The sequence below is a fragment of the Tursiops truncatus genome, chromosome X, assembly GCF_011762595.2.
Source record: "Tursiops truncatus isolate mTurTru1 chromosome X, mTurTru1.mat.Y, whole genome shotgun sequence".
Lineage (NCBI taxonomy): Eukaryota > Metazoa > Chordata > Mammalia > Artiodactyla > Delphinidae > Tursiops > Tursiops truncatus.
This window is the reverse complement of record NC_047055.1, coordinates 103,739,002-103,757,844: the sequence shown is the minus strand read 5'-3', so window position 1 is coordinate 103,757,844 and position 18,843 is coordinate 103,739,002. Positions and strand designations below refer to the sequence as shown.

Genomic DNA, 18,843 nt, shown 5'->3' with positions numbered 1-18,843 from the left:
CATATTAGACAAAATAGACCTTAAAACAAAGACTATTACAAGAGACAAAGAAGGACACTGCATAATGATCAAGGGATCAATCCAAAAAGAAGATATAACAATTGTAAATATTTACGCATCCAACATAGGAACACCTCAATACATAAAGCACATGCTAACAGCCATAAAAGGGGAAATTGACAGTAACACAATCATAGTAGGGGACTTTAACACCCCACTTTCACCAATAGACAGAGCATCCAAAATGAAAATAAATAAGGAAAGACAAGCTTTAAATGATACATTAAACAAGATGGACTTAATATTTATAGGACATTCCATCCAAAAACAACCGAATACACTTTCTTCTCAAGTGCTCATGGAACATTCTCCAGGATAGATCATATCTTGGGACACAAATCAAGCCTTGGTAAATTTAAGAAAATTGAAATTGTAGCAAGTATCATTTCCAACCACAACGCCATGAGACTAGATATCAGTTACAGGAAAAAAGCTGTAAAAAGTACAAACACATGGAGGCTAAACAGTACACTACTAAATAATCAAGAGATCACTGAAGAAATCAAAGAGGAAATCAAAAAATACCTAGAAACAAATGACTATGAAAACATGATGACCCAAATCCTATGGGATGCAGCAAAAGCAGTCCTAAGAGGGAAGTGTTCTGCCTATGTTTTGCTCTATGACATAAATCACAGCAAGAACCTTTTTGACCCACCTCCTAGAGAAATGGAAATAAAAACAAAAATAAACATATGGGACCTGTTGAAACTTAAAAGCTTTTGCACAGCAAAGGAAACCATAAACAAGATGAAAACACAACCCTCAGAATAGGAGAAAATATTTGCGAATGAAGCAACTGACAAAGGATTAATCTCCAAAATTTACAAGCAGCTCATGCAGCTCAATATCAAAAAAACAAACAACCCAATCCAAAAATGGGCAGAAGACCTAAATAGACATTTCTCCAAAGAAGATATGCAGATTGCCAACAAATACATGAAAGAATGCTCAACATCACTAATCATTAGAGTAATGCAAATCAAAACTACAATGAGATATCATCTCAGTCCGGTCAGAATGGCCATCATCAAAAAATCTAGAAACGATAAATGCTGGAGAGGGTGTGTAGAAAAGGGAACCCTCTGGTACTGTTGGTGGGAATGTAAATTGATACAGCCACTATGGAGAACAGTATGGAGGTTCCTTAAAAAACTAAAAATAGAAGTACCATATGACCTAGCAATCCCACTGCTGGCCATATATCCTGAGAAAACCATAATTCAAAAAGAGTCATGTACCACAATGTTCATTGCAGCTCTATTTGCAATAGCCAGGACACGGAAGCAACCTAAGTGTCCATCAACAGATGAATGGATAAAGATGTGGCACATATATACAATGGAATATTACTTAGCCATAAAAAGAAATGAAATTGAGTTATTTGTAATGAGGTGGATGGACCTAGAGTCTGTGATACAGAGTGAAGTAAGTCAGAAAGAGAAAAACAAATACCGTATGCTAACACATATACATGGAATCTGAAATAATAAAAAAAAAAAGGTCATGAAGAACCTAGTGGCAAGACAGGAATAAAGACACAGACCTACTATAGAATGGACTTGAGGATATGGAGAGGGGGAAGGGTAAGCTGTGACAAAGTGACACAGTGGCATGGACATATATACACTACCAAACGTAAAATAGATAGCTAGTGGGAAACAACTGCATAGCACAGGGAGATCATCGGTGATTTGTGACCACCCAGAGGGATGGGATAGGGAGGGTGGGAGGGAGGGAGACACAAGAGGGAAGAGATATGGGGACATATGTATATGTATAACTGATTCACTTTGTTATAAAGCAGAAACTAACACACCATTGTAAAGCAATTATACTCCAAGAAGGTATAAATTATACTTAAAGAAGGTAAAAAAAATACTTATGAGTAGCAATAAATCTGAGTGACTACAATAAAGAAATGCCCTGGAACATAATGAAAATTCACCATCAGATCTAACTGTAAAGTAGCTAGCATTGACTGAATATTTCTTCTGTGTCAGATACCGTGTTAAGAGCTTCTCCTGAATGATCTCATTTAAAACACAAACTATTTTATCAATCACATTATGAATATTGAGGAGCTTGAGGCACAGAGAGGCTTCCCAGTTTCACACAGTTACTGATGAATATGAGACTTGAACCCAAGCAGTCTGATGCTAAGACGCATGGTATTCATCGCTGTGCTAACAACTGACAGAGACACTTCCTTCTGTGAAGTATAATTGTTCTTGGCCTCCAATTATGTAACTGGGGGATATGGGGTACCCAGAGAACCATCGCATTTGGGACTGTGGTTGACTATGGTGGTAAAGATGCTTAAACTCTCAATTCTCTTAGTGCTAAAAAATAACCACTCTTTACATTTTAGTGGAATACTTCACTATAGATGGCAATGTTTATTTTCATAATAAAAATAAATTTTTTAAATCTCATTTGGTAAGTTTAAATACCTATTAGTCAAGTGGGTAATTTATGGAATGCCTTATGGATAAAAATTTCAAGCAAGTTCAGACCTTAAAATAGGTTTCTCAACCTTGGCACTCTCGTTGTTTTGGGATAAATAATTCTTTGTTGCGGGAAGAAGGGTGTGAACTGTAGGATATTTAACAGCATTCTTGGCCCCTACCCACTAGATCCCAGTAGCATTCACCCAGTTGCCTCCAGACACTGCCAAATATCCCCTGTAGGGTAAAAAAGCTCCCATCACTCAGGTTGAGAAACCACTGCCTTAGAAAAATCTAGTGCAATTCCTCAACTTTACACAAGAAGTGTATTGAGGTGCTGTAACAAATGTCACACAGCTAAGTAGTGGCAGAATTTTGATAGATCTCAGGTCTCCTAATCCCAAATCCATAATTCACATACAACAAACTGCCTAAGGCGATATCTGCCATTTAAAGCGATACCGTCAGGATATATGGTTTTAAAAGTGCACACACATCGTCTGTAACAGCTCAGTAAATAGGTCAGACAGGTGGTGTAAACCCAATTTTACCAGTGAAAGTGCATAACAAAACATGTTATGATTTTCCAAGATCACACATTTAGTAGGGAAAAGAGCCTGGACACAAGATTTCAGACGTCAACCTTGTTGCTATTTCCAAAATCGACACTTGCCCCAGTGGGTGGGCATGGGCTTGATTTGAGAAAGGAGCAACAGAAAAACTATTGGGGAACATTTCTACATCATGTTTTCGTTTCCAGCACTCTGATCCTGTATCTTTTGCAGGCAGAAAAATAGCAAATAGTCTTTTCTAAATTGGTAGGGAGAAGGGAGTCACAGTATCTTCAAAGATGTTTACTACTTACTAGCTTGTATCTAGCTATACTTTTTCTTATATCTCAATGATTAGAGAACAAATGACCTCAAAAACATAAAAAATAAAATTAAGTTATTTTATATTATGGATGCCTCAACCATAGAAACCTAACTACTGATGATTTCCAAAGACTTATAAAGAGATACGGATGAAGTCATATTTCAAAACTTCTCCTGTCTTGGATTTTGTTATAGGTCTCTATCATGTAGTGATATGAAATCTAAATATTTAGCTACCCGCCTCTTTCCATTCATCACTGCACTGCCAGAAGAGAGGCCTTTATGGAGATAAATGATCTCTCCTTCGTCAAAAACCTAGCAGGTCACCATGGTAAAGTCTCAGCCGTCTTTGAGAAGTGAAGAGTAAGCAGTTCTGAATAGGCCTCTCTGCTGTCACTCTGCATGTGTGATTGTTTCTCTATGAAAAATAAAGTTAGTCTGAAAGTTTAAATTCTGTTTAGTTTGTGTAGTGGCTTACGTGAAACTATGAACATGATTAAAAGAAAGAATTAAGAGCAATGTTTGCACATCTGCATAATAATGTTTTAATTTTTAAAATGGCCCTAAGCTAACACAAGACCTGTCGCTTATGTTTTTAACTTATTATTGCTATCTGTGGGCAAAATGTGTGTGTGTGTGTGTGTGTATTGTCTGTGAATATTGGGTGTAAAACTAAAATTGGTCTAATAAAATGAAATTAGCATCTGTAAATATCTGGAATAAATTCAGAAATGTTCTGTATATACTTCAGAAATTTCAAAATAAAGGGATTTAAAAATTCCTCTCTGCAATTATCAGTTGTGGAGCTAATGGAACAGTATGCACATCTGACCCCTTACATCTAATGAATCACCAAGTTCTGTTGACAACATTTCCTAAATATATCACAAACCTCCTCACTTCTCTCCTTCACAGCCGACATGAGCACATTAGCCAGTGTCAGCATCTCATTAGGAGTACTGCAGTTGCTTTTTAATTGTTCCTCCACATCAACTCTTGCCCACTTCTAATTAATTTGTCCCAAAGCAACCAGAGTGACCTTTATAAAGTGTAATATGGACCATCGCATCATCTTTCTTAAATCCCTTCCATGGCTTTCCATTGCACTTGGAATAAAATTCCAAATTCTTCACACAGAACATAAGAGCTGGTATAACCTAGCTCTCCCCGATCTCTTCTTTGGCCATTTTACCCCTTCCTCACTAGCTCCAAGGACACCCCACCATGCCTCAGGCTCTTCCCAATTAGAGCCTTTACACATGGTCCTTCTCTTTGGAATGTTATTTCCCCATGCTTTCATTTGGCCAATTTTTACTCATTATTCATTTCCAAGCTTAAATATCATATCATCTAGGAATCTTTCTATGATTTTCCCAGAGTATGCCGGATATTCACTCTTAGCACCTTGTACCCTTTCATTGTAACAGTAATCTCATGGAACTCTGGAATTGTTTGTTAAATGTCTGTCTTCCCCAGTAGACCCTAAGCTCCAGGATGGCAAAGTTATAAATCCTGTTTTGCTCATAGTGCATCACTAGTGGCTAGCACAGTGCCTAGCATATAATAGGCATGACATAAAAGCATGTTGGATGGATCAGGAGGGTGGGAGGGAGGAAGTTAGGAGTGGGAAGGTCCTACCTTTAGTAGTCTAACTGTAAACGTCTTTCTTCAATTTTTATTACTTTCTCCATGCAGACAGCAATCCTATATAGTACAATGAACATCCCTAACTTCATAACTGACACAACTTTCCGAAATAGGCCAACAGTTTAAAGGTTTGAATATAAAGTTAGAACAAATACTATCTGTACATATAGAACCTATAAAAATAGTCATATTTATTATTAAGTATAGAATTTCTGGTTTTATTTTATTTTTTAAAATTTAATTCATATTTTAAATACATAATTCTTTTGCTAGAACATAATTCAAAAGTTCTGGAAAGATATCCAGTGAAAATTTATGTCCCAACTCCAGCTACACAGTTCTTCACCCTAAAGGCAACCAGAGTTTCCAATTGCATGCCAAAATTTGATTTTGATTTAATGATTTCTGAATTAGTTTACAGTTTGGTTTCCTTTCTTATTCTCAGTCTTGACTTCTGTCAGCATTGAAATAGTTACCTTAATGATAATTACTATTATATTTCTTTCTTGTAAAATATAGCGTTAAATATAGCGTTACAATTACAGGAAAAAAACTGTAAAAAGTACAAACACATGGAGGCTAAACAATACACTACTAAATAATCAAGAGATCACTGAAGATATCAAAGAGGAAATCAAAAAATACCTAGAAACAAACGACAAGGAAAACATGACAACCCAAAACCTATGTGATGCAGCAAAAGCAGTTATAACAGGGAATTTTATAGCAATTCAATCCTACCTCAAGAAACAAGAAACATCTCAAATAAACAACCTAACCGTACACCTAAAGCAATTAGAGAAAGAAGAACAAAAAAAAACCAAAGTTAGCAGAAGGAAAGAAATCATAAAGATCAGATAACAAAAAATGAAAAGGAAATGAAGGAAACAATAGCAAAGATCAATAAAACTAAAAGCTGGTTCTTTGAGAAGATAAACAAAACTGATAAACCATTAGCCAGACTCATCAAGAAAAAAAGGGAGAAGACTCAAATCAATAGAATTAGAAATGAAAAAGGAGAAGTAACAACTGACACTGTAGAAATACAAAGGATCATGAGAGATTACTACAAGCAACTGTATGTCAATAAAATGGACAACCTGGAAGAAATGGACAAATTCTTAGAAATGCACAACCTTCTGACACTGAACCAGGAAGAAATAGAAAATATGAACAGACCAATCACAAGCACCGAAATTGAAACTGTAGTTAAATGTCTTCCAACAAACAAAAGCCCAGGACCAGATGGCTTCACAGGCGAATTCTATCAGACATTTAGAGAAGAGCTAACACCCATCCTTAAACTCTTCCAAAATATAGCAGAGAGAGGAAAACTCCCAAACTCATTCTACAAGGCCACCATCACCCTGTTATCAAAACCAGACAAAGATGTCACAAAAAAGAAATCTACAAGCCAATATCACTGATGAACATAGATGCAAAAATCCTCAACAAAATACTAGCAACAGCACATTAAAAGAATCATACACCATGATCAAGTGGGGTTTATCCCAGAAATGCAAAGAATCCAGTGTATGCAAATTAATCAGTGTGATAAACCATATTAATAAATTGAAGGAGAAAAACCATATGATCATCTCAATAGATGCAGAAAAATCTTTTGACAAAATTCAACAGCATTTATGATAAAAGCCCTCCAGAAAGCAGGCATAGAGGGGACTTACCTCAACATAATCAAGGCCATATATGAGAAACCCACAGCCAACATCATTCTCAGTGGTGAAAAGCTGAAACCATTTCCACTAAGATCAGGAACAAGACATGGTTGCCCACTCTCACCACTATTGTTCAACATAGTTTTGGAAGTTTTAGCGACAGCATCAGAGAAGGAAAAAAAATAAAAGGAATCCAAGTAGGAAAAGAAGAAATAACACTGTCAATGTTTGCAGATGACATGATACTATACATAGAGAATCCTAAAGATGCTACCAGAAAACTACTAGAGCTAATCAATGAATTTGGTAAAGTTGCAGGATACAAAATTAATGCACAGAAATCTCTTGCATTCCTGTACACTAATGATGAAAAATCTGAAAGCAAAATTAAGGAAACACTCCCATTTACCATTGCAACAAAAAGAATAAAATCCCTAGGAATAAACCTACCTAAGGAGGTGAAAGACCTGTATGCAGAAAACTATAAGACACTGATGAAAGAAATTAAAGATGATACAAACTGATGGAAAGATATACCATGTTCTTGGACTGGAAGAATCAGCATTGTGAAAATGACTCTACTAGCTAAAGCAATCTACAGATTCAGTGCAATCCCTATCAAACTACCAATGGCCTTTTTCACAGAACTATAACAAAAAATTTCACAATTTGTATGGAAACACAAAAGACCCCGAATAGCCAAAGCAATCTTTAGAAAGAAAAACAGAGCTGGAGGAATCAGGCTCCCTGACTTCAGACTATACTACCAAGCTACAGTAATCAAAACAGTATGGTACTGGCACAAAAACGGAAATATAGATCAATGGAACAGGATAGAAAGCCCAGAGGTCAACCCCCACACATATGGTCACCTTATCTTTGATAAAGGAGGCAAGAATACACAATGGAGAAAAGACAACCTTTTCAATAAGTGGTGCTGGGAAAACTGGACATGTACATGTAAAAGAATGAAATTAGAACACTTCGTAACACCATACAGAAAAATAAATTCAAAATGAATTAAAGACCTCAATATAAGGCCAGACACCATCGAACTCTTAGAGGAAACTATAGGCAGAACACTCTATGACATAAATCACAGCCAGATCCTTTTTGACCCACCTCCTAGAGAAATGGAAATAAAAACAAACAAATGGGACCTAATGAAACTTAAAAGCTTTTGCACAGCAAAGGAAACCATAAACAAGATGAAAAGACAACCCTCAGTATGGGAGAAAATATTTGCAAATGAAGCAACTGACAAAGGATTAATCTCCAAAATATACAAGCAGCTCATGCAGCTCAATATCAAAAAAACAAACAACCCAATCCAAAAATGGGCAGAAGACCTAAATAGGCATTTCTCCAAAGAAGGTATACAGATTGCCAACAAACACATGAAAGGATGCTCAACATCACTAATCATTAGAGAAATGCAAATCAAAACTACAATGAGGTATCACCTCACACCAGTCAGAACGGCCATTATCAAAAAATCTAGAAACAATAAATGCTGGAGAGGGTGTGTATAAAAGGGAACCTTCTTGCACTGTTGGTGGGAATGTAAATTGATACAGCCACTATGGAGAACAGTATGGAGGTTCCTTAAAAAACTAAAAATAGAACTACCATATGACCTGGCCATCCCACTACTGGGCGTATACCCAAAGAAAACCATAATTCAAGAAGAGTCATGTACCACAGTTTCCATTGCAGCTCTATTTACAATAGCCAGGACATGGAAGCAACCTAAGTGCCCATCAACAGATGAATGTTTAAAGATATGACTCAGCCATAAAAAGAAATGAAATTGAGTTATTTGTAGTGAGGTGGAGGGACCTAGAGTCTGTCCTACAGAGTGAAGTAAGTCAGAAAGAGAAAAACAAATACCGTATGCTAACACATATATATGGAATCTAAAAAATAAAAAGGAAATGGTTATGAAGAACCTATTGACAGAACAGGAATAAAGTTGCAGATGTAGAGGATGGACTTGAGGACACGGGGAGGGGGAAGGGTAAGCTGGGATGAAGTAGAGAGTGGCCTGGACATATATACACTACCAAATATAAAATAGCTAGTGGGAAGCAGCCACATAGCACAGGGAGATCAGGTCGGTGCTTTGTGACCACCTAGAGGGGTGGGATAGGGAGTGTGGGAGGGAGGCTCAATAAGGAGGGAATATGGGGATATATGTATACGCATAGCTGATTCACTTTGTTATACAGCAAAAACTAACACAATCAATGTAAAGCAATTTTGCTCCAATAAAAATGTTAAGTTAAAAAAAAAAACAGAAAAGAAACACAAGGAACTAGAAAAAGGAAATTACTATAGGTAAAATATAGTTAAGACCTTAAATTAATTAAAAATAAAAATCAAAAATTAAGGATAAATTGTATTTCTCCTTTTTACTTCACTCTGTATGACAGACTCTAGGTCTATGCACCTCATTACAGATAACTGAATTTCATTTCTTTTTATGGCTGAGCAATATTCCATTGTATATATGTGCTGATTCACTTTGTTATACAGCAGCAACTAACACAACATTGTAAAGCAATTTTACTCTAATAAAGATGTTTAAAAAAAAACCTTTAGGAATATTGATTATAAAGAACATCCAAGAAAGGAGAAGTGAAATTTCATGTTATAAAATTTTTATACCAACATATTTAATCCATTGTTAGAGTTAAGCAAACATAGGGTCATTTTTATATCTTATATTTAAAAGAAAATAACCATTTATTGAGGCATGTAGAGGCAGATTATCAAAGTGGTTAAAAAGACGGGATCTGGAGCCAGACCACCTGGTTTCAAATTTCATCATGTTAAGTGATTACTTAGCACCTTGCTGAGATTCAATTCATCCATCTTGAAAATGCTGGTAACATTCATGTTTAGTTCATAGGATTGTTGAGAGGATTAAATAGGCTCATATGAATAAGGACAGAAGAATCATGATGAGAGCAAAGCAACCATATCAAGAAATTTTAGTTGTTGTTGTTGCTGTTTGTCGTTCTTACTAGTATTATTTAATAGGATGTGAAAATTGAAGTTTTGCCTGAAGTGTCAATATATGATAATTATCTGATACCCAGCTGAGTGTGAGACAGAATATCCTGGAGGAATCTTCAAAGTGGATAAATCAGAAGAGATTCCATGGCTGTTTAACCTTTCACCCACTTTGAGAATATAAAAGAATGTAGAATGGATAGGCAGAGAGGAACTGGAAAGATTTCTTTAGAGAGCTGCTAAGGTGTCTCCTCTCCCTCTGATGGGGTCAGTGGTCTACCTTCTTCCCTGAAATTCTGAAGGGTGGAAGTTTTAGGGGGACTGCTAAGAGAAGTTAACGGGTATTTCCTGGAGTACAGAGATGCAGTATACTTATGTCTCATTCACATCTGTGAAAGGTGAAGCATGTATGCGGGGGCGTGGGAGGGGGTGCTGAGAGGGAGAGAGAAGAGGAGAGGGAGAGAGAGGGGGAGAGAGAAGGAAGGAGAGAGGATAAAGGACCGGAAAGTGATACTCCTGCAGGGAGTTGGGGGGAGGAGAAGGGGTAACAGGCATGAATGTTTCCCATGGAGCAAATTTGGTCCACATGAAAGAGAAAGCCTACCTGGAGAAGTTGTTGTTGTTTTTTTTTTAAGAAGATGTTGGGGGTAGGAGTTTAGTAATTTATTTATTTATTTTTGCTGTGTTGGGTCTTCATTTCTGTGCGAGGGCTTTCTCTAGCTGTGGCAAGCGGGGGCCGCTCTTCATCGCGGTGCGGGGGCCTCTCACTATCGCGGCCTCTCTTGTTGCGGAGCACAGGCTCCAGACATGCGGGCTCAGTAGTTGTGGCTCATGAGCCTAGTTGCTCCACGGCATGTGGGATCCTCCCAGACCAGGGCTCGAACCCGCGTCCCCTGCGTTAGCAGGCAGATTCTCAACCACTGCGCCACCAGGGAAGCCCCCTGGAGAAATTTTAAACCCTGCCCAGGAAGAGATGAGTCCCCAGAGATGCTTGATCTGAGGAGACGGTGACCAACCAAAGGGGAGGCTCTCACCATCTGAGCTTAGTTCAAGCTGGAGAGCAATGCCAAATCCACATCAGTAACCTTAAATGAAAGATTCAGCTTTACACATTTGCCAGTCACCAACCAAATAAGAACAGTTCTGCCCTTATGTCTCTTTACTCCTCCCTGCCCCTTTGTACCTGGGTGTGGATATGACAAGAAAGACAGGTAAGCTGGTCACATAAGTCACCTTATATAAGACGTGTCCAGGAGGATGGGAGAGCTCTTTAGCTTTGATTGAAGATTCTAAGGTTGATTACTATGATGATCTTAGACCGTACACTAAGGTAGTACTTATAACTTAAAGTGACTGTATGACCAAACTTTTCCTAAGAGCATGGAATCATGGGAATTTCTGAGTTTTCATTCAGTAGTAGGAGAAATTATCCTAGAAAAAAATAGTCCTTAAAAGGAAAGAAGTCAAAAGTTCCCCAAATTTTGAATTGCTTATGCTGTTCTGCTGGTTTGTTACAACAAAAGAGAAAGGAACCCTAAACTATACATACAGAGGACATAAATAAATAGGAAGGGTCATGGCTTAATACAGCATTGATAAAGTAAATACTTACATGATTCAGTACCTAGGCTACCACATGAATTAAAAATGACCATGTGTAATAAATTAATTTCCAACATAAATAGAACAAAGAGAGAAAATAAACCTTAACATCTTTTTACCTTATGTGAATACAGAAGAGGTCAGTAAGATACGACATTGTTTCCGGATGATTAGAATGTGTTGAAAATATAGTGTATCAATTATAAGTGGTCATAATTTGCAAACTTTCTACTGGATTTTATGTACATGCACAGCATTAAACATTTTAATTAGTATTTTCCCTCCACTTTTTGAAAGCTAGATCCCAAAATGGGGTATTGATCTAAACAAGATCTAGTGAAAAATATGTATTGATAGATGACGTTTAGCACAGGGCCTTGCACATGGAAGATGCTTTTTAATACTAAGTTTTTATTTATTTTAGCTTGATTTTAAGTTCAGCAGAAATACAGAATTCATATATTTGCTTATGTAAAAAGGATTTTTCACTCCAAAAACATGAAACAATGTGTACTGTAGTTTCCTTTGGGATATTAGAAGTGTTGAACCTAGAAGCCTAAATCTTGAAAGTCATAAATATTTTTGTCATAAAATATTATCTGCAGGAATAATTCTAAATATCAGATTTTTTAAAAAACTCACTATACTAGTTTTTATGATATTGAGTTTTATCGTTTTAATTTTACTTGTTGATATCTTAAAAGTTTCCTCTTACATTTTAATAAAATGTATTATTTATTAGTGCTTGAAGCACATGATATTGATATTGTTTATTGGAAAATCTACTAACATGTTAAAAGATCCAAACAAAAAACCTGCCTTAGAACTATAGAAATTTCAACCAGATTGAACTAAATTAGGTTTACTTTTCCTCTGTGTACTATAAGAGAGATTGGACATCAGAAATTTTCTTCAAAAATATTAAAATCTGTTTTATTATATGTTGTATTGTCTAAAAATAATATCTGCTTTGATCCAACTCATAACTATAATTTCAATTTAACCTTATTGCAACTCAGTGAGCAAAATATTCTACCCTTCAAGTATTAAAGTAATAGTTCAATTTCAATAAATTTACTATGAGTCTGTAAATCAATATTAGAAGCATCAATCTTAGAAGATCCAATAGTAAGGAATGATAAAATAGTAGAGTAATAAAAATAAGCACCTGTGCTTTAATATCCTGGACTGTCCTTTGTGGGATATATGAGTTGCTAATGTCATATTCTACTCTTTGCTTTTATCTTAGTTAGATTCTGGTTGCTTTTTCTATCATTAATATTAATGTAATCAAATTCATCTATCTTTTTAGTTTATGCTGCTTTTTTTTCTTTAAGAAATGCTTTCATTCCTCAGGATTAAAAATATACTCACATATATTCATTTTAAAACATAATATTTTTTCCTTCACTCTGAGCCTTTTTAATGTGAGATTTATTTTAGTATCTAGTGTGAACTTAGGAATACACTTTTGCATTTTTCATGTAGATAGTTAAATGTCTCAGAATCTTTTACTGAATAGTTTTTCTTTTCTTATTTTTTTGTGACACCTTTATTGCTTAATAGGTTTCCATATAAGTGTGGATCTGATCTTGGGTTATCTATTTTTTTGTCTATTTGTCCGTTTCTGTGTGCATACCTCACTACCTTAATTCATACAGTTTCATGTTAAAAGTTTAAGTAAATCTTGATATCTGATAGATATTGAAAGAGTTACTCTTTGGTAGTCTTCTTAATTTCTTTAACTTTACTATCAAATATGATTTATTGTCCTTTCATTTTACTGAAGTATAGTTGATTTCCAATATTATATTAGTTTCAGGTATACAACATAGAAATTCAAAATATTTATAGATTATATTCCGTTTTAAAATATTGGCTATATTTCCTGTGCTGTACAGTATATCCTTGTAGTTTTTAAATTTTACACCTGATAGTTTATAACTCTTAATCCCCTACCCCTATCTTGCCCCCCTCTCCCCATTGGTAGCCACTAGTTTGTTCTCTATATCTGTGAGTCTATTTCTGTTTTGTTATATTCATTCATTTGATTTATTTTTTAGATTCTACATACAAGTAGTAGCATACAGTATTTATCTTTCTCTGTCTGACTTATTTCACTATGCATAATACCTTTCAGGTCCATCCATGTTGTTGCAAATGGAAAAATTTCATTCTTTATTATGACTAAGCTGTATTCCATTGTATGTATGTATATATGTGATATATATAAGGTTGCTTCCATATCTTGGCAATTGCATATAATGCTGCTATGAACATTGGGGTTCATGTATCTTTTCAAGTTAGTGTTTTTGTTTTTTTCAGATATGTACCCAGGAGTGGTATTGCTGGATCATATGGTAGCTCTATTTTTATTTTTCTGTGGACTGTCCATACTGCTTTCCATAGTGGCTACACCAGTTTACATTTACACCAACAGTGCACAAGGGTTCCCTTTTCTCTACATCCTTGACCATCACTTGTTATTTGTGGTCTTTTTGGTGCTAGCCATTCTAACAGGTATGAGGTGACATCTCATTATGGTTTTGATTTGCATTTCTCTGATGATTAATGATGTTGAGCATCTTTTCACATGCCTGTTGGCCATCTATGTGTCTTCTGTGGAAAAATGTTTGTTTGGGTCTTCTGCCCATTTTTTAATAAAGTTGTTTGGGTTTTTTTGATATTGAGTTGTATGAGCTCTTTATATATTTTGGATATTAACCCCTTATTGGTCATATCATTTACAAATATTTTTTTCCCATTTAATAGGTTGTATTTTCATTTTGTTGATGGTTTCCATTGCTGTGAGAAAGCTTTTAAGTATAATTAGGTTCCATTTGTTTATTTTTGTCTTTGTTTCCTTTGCCTTAGGAGACAGATCCGAAAAAAAATATTGCAGCAATTTATATCAAAGAGTGTTCTACCTGTGTTTTCTTCTAGGAGTTTATGGTTTCCAGTCTAACATTTAGGTCTTTAATCCATTTTGAGTTTATTTTTGTATGTGGTGTGAGAAAACGTTCTAATTTCATTATTTTACATGCTATCAATTAGCTATCAATTAAATATGAATTTTAAGACCAGTTTATCAAATTCTGTGAAAATTCCTATTGAAATTATTATTGAATCCAATTTATATATTGATTTGGAGAATCTCCATCTTTACAACTTGGGGTCTTACCATACCCTTCCCATGTTATGTGTATATAGATAAGATATAGATGGATTTAGTAATTTAAGCTTTTGGTATATCTTTGGTAAAATTGTTTGGAAAAAATTTAGATGTCCTTTGTTCACTTCATCAGGTCCAAGGTTTCTCATTTGTAAATTGAAGATAATTTTTTTCCTGCCTACATTTCAGGGCTACTTTGAAGCAAAAATGAAATTATGCTTATGAAATAAATACATAAATGATAAGATTTTGTTTTTTATTATTTTTAGCCAGAAGTGTTGGTATATTATATGCTTAATGATACTCCATGATTTTCTGAGATTCTGTTTAATTAATCTCTTTTCCTCCTAGTGTAAAAGTTTGGATCTTATAATTATTTAAATAAAATCATTGTTCTGTTTAATGATTTCTGCAATGCTCTGTGAACCATGACTTTTTATTCATTCTGTGAAGTCTTTGATTAATGAGGAGTATAAAAGTTCATTTCATCAAGTATTTATTGTATCACATACTGTGTTGCTAGCACTGAATCAGTTTTGAGATAATTATTTTCATTTTAGGGGACAAAATGCAATAAGGAGTTTTGGTGACCTGTTACCCATCAATATTTTTTACGGTTATCAGCCTAGAGTCTCTAGTAAACATGGAAGTTTTAAGTATTATTTTTATTATTGTTATTTTTAGGAGAAATTGATCCCAAGTTTTAAGTTTTTCCTTTGTAATAAGTGAATTGAAATATAAAGCTTATTTTTCTATTGTCTTCTTTTAATTAATCATTTCAATAACATGTACTGTCTAACCTTGCCAAATCAACTATATAATCACTTCTTCCTTCTAATTTTATCAGTGTATTATCTGAAAATAAGGTAATATCAGAAAATATCCACTTGTTGAATGAGTGAAAATGAATATATATATTCAAATCCAGAGAATTCATAGAGAAAATACAAGATTCCAAGGAATGAAACCATACACAGATAAAATACTAAATAATAAATACTTTTAAAATAGGACAAGATACCTCATACATTGGAACATGGTATCAAGATACAAAAATATTCTAATAGATTAAAATAAGGAGTTACATCTAGTAAATGAGTGATCTGTCAAGTCTAATTATGAAGTTCTACACTCAGGTTCAACAACTCTGTTATATAAATGCACACTTAAGTGTATTAATATTGTTAGGCGTTAGTTGATGATGACCATATGTACATGTGCTGTGTGGACTTAAACATTTCATGGATACTTAGGTCATATGAATAGAAGACGTTTTCAATCAAAGGAGAGGGTTTTTTGATATTAGCCTTTCTGGCAGGGGTGAAGTGGTACCTCATTGTGGTTTAGATTTGCATTTTCTTGATGATTAGTGATGTTGAGCATTTTTTATGTGCTTGTTAGTCATTTGTATGTCTTCTTAGGAAAAATGTCTGTTCAGGTGTTCTGCCCATTTTTTTAACATCTTTAAAATGGATTTTTAAATATTAAGTTGAATGTGTTCTTTATATATTCTGCATACTAACCCCTTATAGATATATGATTTGCAGATATTTTCTCCCATTCAGAGAAATGGGAGAAAATATCATCATCTTGTTGATGTTTTCCTTAGTGTGCAAAAGTTTTTTAGTTTGATATAATCCCATTTGTTTATTTTTGCTTTTGTTTCCCTTGCCTGAAGAGACATATCCAAAAACATATTGCTAAGACCAAAATCAAAGAGCATACTGCCTCTGCTTTCTTCTAGGAGTTTTATGGTTTCAGGCCTTACATTCAATCTTTAATCCATTTTCAGCTTATTTTTGTATATGATGTAAAATAGTGGTGAAATAGATGAATGAATTAAGAGGGAGAAGTGTACAGTTATAAGATAGATAAGACATGGAGATGTAATATACAGAATAGGGAATATAGTCAATAATATTGTAATAACTTTAAATGGTGACAGACGGTAACTAGACTTATCCTGGTGATCATCTCGTAATGTATTTAAGTGTCAAATCACTATGTTGTACACCTGAAACTAATATAACGTTCTATGTTGATTTTACTTTGATAAAAGTAAACAAACAACAATAACAACAAAAAAAGGTGAAGGTATTCCTTGTGGATCGTGCATTGGCATGCTATGTTAAAATATAAGAACATTTTTAAGAGGGGTATTGAAAAATTAAACTGTGTTCTGATGTAAGTAACTAAGTTGATGAAAAAGATCTGAAAACTCTTCCTTAGGAATGGGTTGGAGGTCTAGAGGATTTTATGCTGAGAAGGGAAGACTCGTGCATGGACACAGGAGATCAAATATTTTAATAGCTGTTTCATGGAACTAGATTAAGTTTAATTTATTCTGTAAGTCAGAACCATCAGACTTTTATTTAAAGTTCAGTTTCAGCTCAACCAAAAGTTATTTTTAGCCAATTAAATTATCTAAACATGATAAAGCCTCGATTATAATTAGTGGAGGAACTTCCTGATTTGAGTGCAAGACTGAACTACATCACTCCATCAGCCATTCATTTTAAAGTATGTATTGGGACTTCCCTGGTGGTCCAGTGGGTAAGACTCTGCGCTCTCAATGCAGAGGGCCCGGGTTCGATCCCTGGTCAGGGAACTGGATCCTGCATACATGCCGTGACTTGGAGTCCACATGCCACAACTGAGAGTCCGCATGCCGCAAGTAAGACGCACTGCAATCAAAATATTTTAAAAAATAAAAAATAAAATAAAAATATGTATTAAGTACCTACAATGTGCTAGATGTTGAAATTTTTTTAGGAAATCACTGATCAGTAATAATATGTGATTCTAGATTTTAATCTATGTTTCTGATAGACATTTAACACATAAATTTGATAAAGAACTTGTGATACTTATTAGAATATTACATATATTAGGTAGTGTTGAGTGTATACTAAGGCTACAGTTCTGCACCAAGTAGAGGGAGTAATCTGAAAATACTGACATGAGAAGACAGTACTGGATTAAATTTTAAGAATGGATTCAGCAGTTGTATTAATTTGTCTAGAGCAGAGGATTTTCTTAGAAGAAATAAGAAAAGTGACCTGATGAAGTGGCAGTTAAAGAGAAGCAAAGAATGGGATAGAACAAGGGTCCCGAAGTGTAGCCTCTGGACTGGCAGCATAAGCATTACCTGGGAACTTGTTAAAAATGTAAATTCCTGGATCCCCCTCTAGACCTACTATATCAGAAACTCTGGGGGTGGGGCCCAGCAGGCTGCAGTTGAACAAGCCTTCAGGTGATTGTAATTCATGCTCAGTTTGCGAACCACTGGTGTAGACTGCTGGTGTGAAGTCGGGTTTAGATACGCTTTGGAAGCCAATTCATCATCACTGCACATCAGTGGAAATAAAGGATGCAGAGATCCCATAGATTATAGTAGCCATGTGATTGATTGGCTAACTTATGTAGGCATAACCCGGAGAGCACTTACAATAGCAAATGTTGAAACTCTTGCTTTGAAAAAAAAATTCATGAAGGTTTTTCTTTATTTTAATTTTACATCTACCATTTTACACGATAGAGCTGGGTATCGTCGTCTGCCAGAAACAAGGCCTGTATATTTTGTTTCACAGATAATGAATTCTTTCTTCCTCTAAAACAGTGTTGGGTAATGTTCCAAAAAAGTAATCACAGGCCAGTTAGTAAATATATGCTGGGACGGTAGAGTGCCTGATAGCAACAGCTATGTCTGCCGCTGCTGATTAATCACCTAGAGAACAGACCTATTTTTTGACTTAATACGGAATAGGGACTCCATTAAGGACAGAATCTGCATCTCAGTTACTAAACATATTCCCCCACTGTTTTCATCTTCAAAGGTGTATATTTTCTTTTGTTGTCTAGTAGAATGACAATCAGGGCTGCACACTTTTTACAAATTGTTCCTTCCCCTCCTGTCTTCCTCTTTTATTCAATCAGCTTGTCAAGCTGTAAGGGATTATGAAAGTTTGGGGAGTTAGAAATCACAGCCAGTTCAATCTCATTTTCATATAAACTGAACAGTAAGTTATTATATTGTAACAGCTTATCACTTTGGACATAAATTACAGCAAAGTAGTTTGTAAATCCCGTAACAGAGATAGAATAGTCCATTTATGTAGGCATGTTTCGTACAGTTTGCTGTAACTTTCAGCTTTAGCTCATTTTATATAACATTTTAATATATTGGTTGGAAAGATATAGTCATGATCTGTGGGGCTTTCTGATTTTGCTTCTCTCTAACATTAATTGCTGAAGCTAGTTAGAGACCCGTTTTAGGTTCTGCTGCTTCATCTTCTAGGATTATTCCTGTTTTAGGTCAAAGGAAATACAAGAAGTGCTATGTCTGGAAA

General features: G+C 35.1%; 1 protein-coding gene and 1 non-coding gene across 2 annotated transcripts in view; both read left to right on the top strand.

Moving 5' to 3' along the window:
- IL1RAPL1 (interleukin 1 receptor accessory protein like 1) overlaps positions 1–18,843 on the top strand; it is a 653,815-nt gene that overhangs the window by 381,871 nt on the left and 253,101 nt on the right. The gene's annotated exons all lie outside the window — the stretch shown is intronic.
- On the top strand, positions 17,030–17,102 carry TRNAE-CUC (transfer RNA glutamic acid (anticodon CUC)). The gene has a single exon. It is a non-coding gene; the product is annotated as a tRNA-Glu (tRNA).